This window comes from Callorhinus ursinus, unplaced genomic scaffold (genome assembly GCF_003265705.2).
Source record: "Callorhinus ursinus isolate GAN/ISIS: 27379988/994484 unplaced genomic scaffold, GSC_fseal_2.0 scaffold50, whole genome shotgun sequence".
Lineage (NCBI taxonomy): Eukaryota > Metazoa > Chordata > Mammalia > Carnivora > Otariidae > Callorhinus > Callorhinus ursinus.
In genome coordinates, this window is record NW_027397112.1 from 10,277,568 (window position 1) to 10,283,549 (window position 5,982).

Here is a 5,982-nt window from a genome sequence, read left to right on the forward strand (position 1 = left end):
AGAAAGAAAGAAAGAAAGAAAGAAAGAAAGAAAGAAAGAAAGAAAGAAAAAAGAAAAAGAAAGACATCTGGATCTTGGTAAGAGCACTTCATGGTGTTTTAACTCTGGCCCCGTCTTTTGCTGCCCGGCTCAGTGGCACCTGCCTAGAAGGTGCGGCTCGCATTCCTGGTGCAGGTTCCTAGTGCCAAAGGGAGCAAAATGGACCTTCTCTTTTCTATCAAAGAACAGTGGCTGCCAGTTTTCACCCATCTGGTGACTCCCTGAAGGACTGACTCGAAGGGCTCACATTTCTTTCTCCTAACTCGAACTCTCCCAAAGTGGAGGCAGCTACCCAAGGGACATTCATCAAAAACATTTAAGGGCAAAAGTATTAGCTGCTGCCACCCAGGTCAATGGGTAACTGACAATGTCTTATTTCAGATCCTTGTGATTCCTCCACTGGGTTTTCTGCAGCGGCCCCTGACGGCTCTCCCTGACTCCAGTCTTGCTTTCTCTTGAGTTTTTCATGTGGCATGCAGAGTCATTTTCCTAAAAGGTAACTGTGACCATGTCTCTTGGAGGCTTAAACTCCTCAGAGGAGCTCCGCAGCCCCCCCCACCCCCGCTAAGGGAGAAGCACATATGTCTCTCTGTGCATAATACTCAAGCTCTCTGCAAGTTGACCCTACCCTTCTTCCCATCAGTGCTTCTCAGAGGACGGCCCTCAGACCAACAGCACTTGCTGGTACCCTTGCTACAACCTACTAAATCAGAATCTCTAGGGATGAAGCCCAGGAGGCTGCTTTTATGCACATTCAAGTTCGAGAACCACTAATCCTACTTAATGTCTTCCGGTTTCCTTTTTTGAACGCCATGCTTCCGCCATACTGAGCTATCAATTTCTGGAAAGTGGTTGCTGTCTTTTATCTTCTGGGCTTTGCACATGCTAGTGCCCCTATGCTTTCTCTCTCCCACTTCACCCCTGCAGTTCCCTTTATCTCAGCCCTTATCCCAGTCTAGTGGCTGCGCCTGTTCCTGTCTTGCCCATCTCTGTGTATGCTTTGAAGGCAGGGGCACTGTCTTCTCATTGCATGTCAGGGTCTTGGCAGTGCCTGGCACAGAGTAGGTGCTCAATAACGATATTCGTAAGGACTACTGAGGTTGAGATGGACAGAAACCTAATTGCTAAAAGCAAGCAGCAGTCAGCTACTAGGATTCCTGGGGGAGAACCCCGTGACCTGTGCTATTACTTGGGAATAAATAGAGTCAATGTATACTATAACTACTTGCGTTTTACTCCAGCCCTACTGAATATCATTGCCAAATGATCTCTTAACTAAGTTGATGACAGGAAGAATAAAAGGAAATGACAAAGAGGTGATATTGTAAAGGAAAATCAATACAAATGAATGGACATGGGGACCCGTGTGTACAACTCAGGATCTTCTCTCTTATATTTTAATTCAGACGGCCGGAGTCCTAAGACCTGAACAACACCAGCATCAGCCAGCCTGCACTGAGCACCTACTATGTGCAAGACTTGACCTGTGTTAATCTTCACAACAACCCTAGGAGGTAGGTATTAGTATTGAGAAAACTGAGGCATACAGTCATTAAATATTTGCCTCAGGGGCACCTGGCTGGCTCAGTCTGGTGGAGCCTGTGACTCTTGATCTCAGGATTGTAGGTCTGAGCCCCACGTTGGGTATAGAGATTACTTAAAAAAAAAAATGCCTCAGATCCTACACAGTAAAACCACTGCTCTGGAACTTACTGTTAGTGTATTACATGGCCCCGAACCACACCCCCCACTCCTGACGTTCACAGACTGATTGATCACAGTGATGCCCACAGATGCAGGTGAATGGATCCATCAAACTTAAGGAACGGATCTTTTTTATAATGGTTCAGGTGTGTCATCTTTGACTAGAAAACATGAGCCGTTATTATTATGTTGTAAGCTCTAGAGGCAATTGGAGGATTAATAAAGGAGTCAAAAATAAGATCTGCACCCATGGTCACTGGAACCTCCGTTACCCTGATTCTCAACACAGATTAGCATAATTACTTAGTAGGGATGACACTTGGCTTTCCCCGCTCACTGCAGCTTCTCCAGCACAGAACCTAGCGGGGTTAGGCACCTCAGTCCAGTGCCAACCAAACGATCGGGGACTAGCACAAGCTCCTTAACCTCGTCTGCTCTGCCTAGTCACAGAGATTTTCTCTTAGTTGCTCTGTAAAGTACTGTATAACTTTTTATGTATGGAAACTAAAAAAAAAAAAAAAAAAGGATGGAAAGTCCAAGTTTACTTTAGATAGTGTGGTTTAGAATTTAAGCTCCTGTTCTGACTTTGGGATGTCACATTAGATACCTGTGGGTATCCCTCTATAATTTTTAAGAAATATTTTGACCAACAATTATTTATTTAGTTGTGCTTCTGTGTCTGGCAGTGCATTGTGCAAACTAAAATATAGAAGACATTTAGAATGTTTTACCTGATTTATTTTTTTTTTAATAAATGACACTTAGACATGGTTCAAAAGCTTAAAGAGAGAAAAATCCTTCCCTTACCTCATCTTCCAGTGGCTTGTTTTCTTCTCCTTGGAGGCAAACAGTGTTATTCGTATATCCTTCCAGGAACATGTTTTAAGAGTATACAAGTATATACGTAGAGACATGTTTTCCTCTCCTTTCTTCCATGAATGGAATCATGTCATAAACATTGTTTGGTACTTTTTTTGTTTTCTCACTTAATATATTTCAGAGATAACTCTCTAGCAGGACGTGAAGGTAGGACTTCCTTTTTTTTTAATGGCTGGATACTATTCCATTGTATATTTGCTAATAGAAACACAGCAATAATCATAACATTTAATACTTAGGTAGTAGCTAAATACTACTCTAATCGTCTTTAATTAGTGTATTTAATCCTCTCAACAATACTATAAGATAGGTATGATTATTAAATCCTATTTTGCAGAGAGGCAAATACAGGCACCCAGCATTTAAATAACTCACCCGGGGCGCCTGGGTGGCTCAGTTGGTTAAGCCGGCTGCCTTCAGCTCAGGTCATGATCCTGGGGTCCTGGGATCGAGCCCCACATCGGGCTCCCCGCTCAGCGGGGAGCCTGCTTCTCCCTCTCTCTGCAGCTCCGCCTGCTTGTGCTCTCTCTTTGTCAAATAAATAAACAAAATCTTTAAAAAGTTAAATAACTTGCCCAATGTAAAAAAAATTGTTTTTAAAGATTTTATTTATTTATTTGACAGAGAGAGAGAGAGAGTGAGAGAGCACAAGCAGGGGGAGCAGCAGAGGGAGAGGGAGAAGCAGGCTCCCCGCTGAGCGAAGAGCTGGATGTGGGACTTGATCCCAGGACCCCGGGATTGTGACCTGAGCCCAAGGTAGCCACTTAACCGACTGAGCCACCCTGGCGCCCCCAAAGTCACAAAATCAGTAAACAATGGACAGGACCTAATTTGAGGAACTCAATGCAAAATGAAAATGTGGACCCCTTTATTCAAAATGCAGGAAAGAGATACCATTAAAGATACTAAAATGTATAAAGCCTTTTCTTTTCTTTCATGGTCTCTGTCTTGACTGTGTTTTTCATTTGTGACATCATCTAAGTAAAGAACAATTAAAAATTTAAATCATTAGTATGAATTTTACCATTTGTCTTTATATTGTGTGATGCCATTTTTAAAGACATTTAACTCCTATGTTGAACCATCAAAATGATATAATTTGTATTTTGTAGCTTGTACTTGCACATGTATTTTGTTCTTACCAGGACAGTGGGGACTCTGGATAAAGTAACTCAAATGTTTTGATTTCTCTTTTTGATACACACACATTCTACCAACACCCCGCTTTCCACTTACAGATGAGGAAGGAAGGACTGAAAGGGTAAGGAACTCGGGGTTGACTTGTCTGCCTTTTCCTTCTGTGTCATTTTTAGCTGAGAGATGCGCTCATACAGAGAAGTAATACCAGTAAGAATAGATAAGATACGGGTCCTTGGTTTTCCATGTTTCTTAGAATACGTCTTCCTTCTGGGTTTGAAGCAAGTTCCAGTTTGAATGGAAAGCATGGCCTCTCAGGGCTTATTCAGTCATCTATGTAACAGGCTTATCTTGCACTCACTTTGAGTTTTGCCGAGCTCCTATGCCTCACGGGCCCTCCAGAATTCTGTGTTCATGGGGCATCACCAATGCTATTTGTGAATGGGGTGGCAAGGAATGATGACACCTCATTGTGCCCATGTCCTCTGCTCATGCATTTGCTTCATGCCCCATCATACTTCACATACAAAATACAAGTTCAAAAGTAAAATTGTTAAGAGTTTCAAAATGGTGGCCATAGAGTGTGTGTGTGTGTGTGTGTGTGTGTGTGTGTGTGTGTGTGTGTGTTGGGGGGTCATTCTGAGTGTGGGACCCTGTGTGCTTGCACAGGTGGCATACCAATGAAGCCTGCCTGCCCTGGTGACAGAGCAGGGTTCAAATCATAATTTATTTAACCAGTCCTATAATGACGGGCACTTAACTTTTATTTTCTTCATCTTTTGTTATGATAAACAATTAAAAATAAACCGATAACTGTGTTTATACAGATTATCTAAAAATTTGAAAGTAGGGAAACAATTTATTATACTTTTTTCACTTTATTTAAGGTGCTCTGATCTAATCCTCAGTATATTCTCTGGCTGAGATTCAAGCCTTCTTCCTCATAAACCACCTCATGATAAGAATGAAATAAACAGCCCCATGTTTCCAGACTTTTCAGAGAATATATCAGTAAATTAAGTTCTAGAGTGTAAAACAGTGCCTGTTACATAGTAGGTACTCAATAACTATTTGGGGAATAAATGAATACATGTCTAGAGATAGGATTGCTGACTTAAAGGGTATTTGCATTTATAATTTTGATGGCTATTGCCTAATTGCCCTCCATAGATATTGGAACAACTTATATTTTCTCCAGTGATACATGAAAATAGCTATTTCTTCCTCCACTGCCAACACAAAGTATTAGCAAATGTTGTTTATCTTCATGACTTGTAAGATGAAAATAGTGGAGCTTTAAATGCATGTCTTTTAAAGAAGTTGAACATCTTTAAGAGCCTTTACTATTTTCCTCTTTATGAAATTTGTCATATCCTTTGTTGATTTTTCTAAAGAGATGCTGTTCTAAAAAATATTTTCATTGTGAAATATAACATGCACACAGAAGAACATATAAAACTTTTTTTTGGTGCATTTGAACAAATAGTTATAGAGCAAACACTTGTGTACCCATTACCTGATCAAAAAGTAGAACATTACCAGCCCCTGAGAACCCCCACTCCCAATTAAACAAAACTCTGTCTGCCCCCTACTGACTCTCATGACTTTACTTGTGTTCACTTCCTTTACCTTAGAATTTTACCACCTACATATGCATCCCCCAACAGTACGGTTTAGTTTTGCCTGCTTTTGAACTTTATATAAATGGAATCAGACTATATATATACATATTTTGTATCTTGCTTTTTGTGTGTGTTCAATATTACCTTTGTAAGAATTTATTCGTGTTGTTGAATATAACCATAGTTTGTTAATCTTCATTATATATATATATCCATATATACATGATATATATACCATGTTTTAACCGTTTTATGCTTGGTAGACATTTGGGATGTTTCTAGTCTGGGGCGTTGAGGAATAATGCTGCTATGAATAGTGTTGTACAGTAATTCCAACCCTTAAAATTCGGCATTTCCTTATAATATATATCTAGTAGTGGGACTGCTGGAATAGAGTATGCATATCTTAAATTTTCTTAGGTTATATCAGTCTTCCAAAGACTAGTTTACATTCTCACTAGCACTGTACGAGGATTGCTGGTCTTTATTGATTGGTAGAAAGTCTTTAGATACAGAATTATGGAAATTAGCCCTTTTGTAATATGAGTAGCCAAAATATTTTTCTGAATTTACAATCCTTTAAAGAGGCACTGATGTTTTT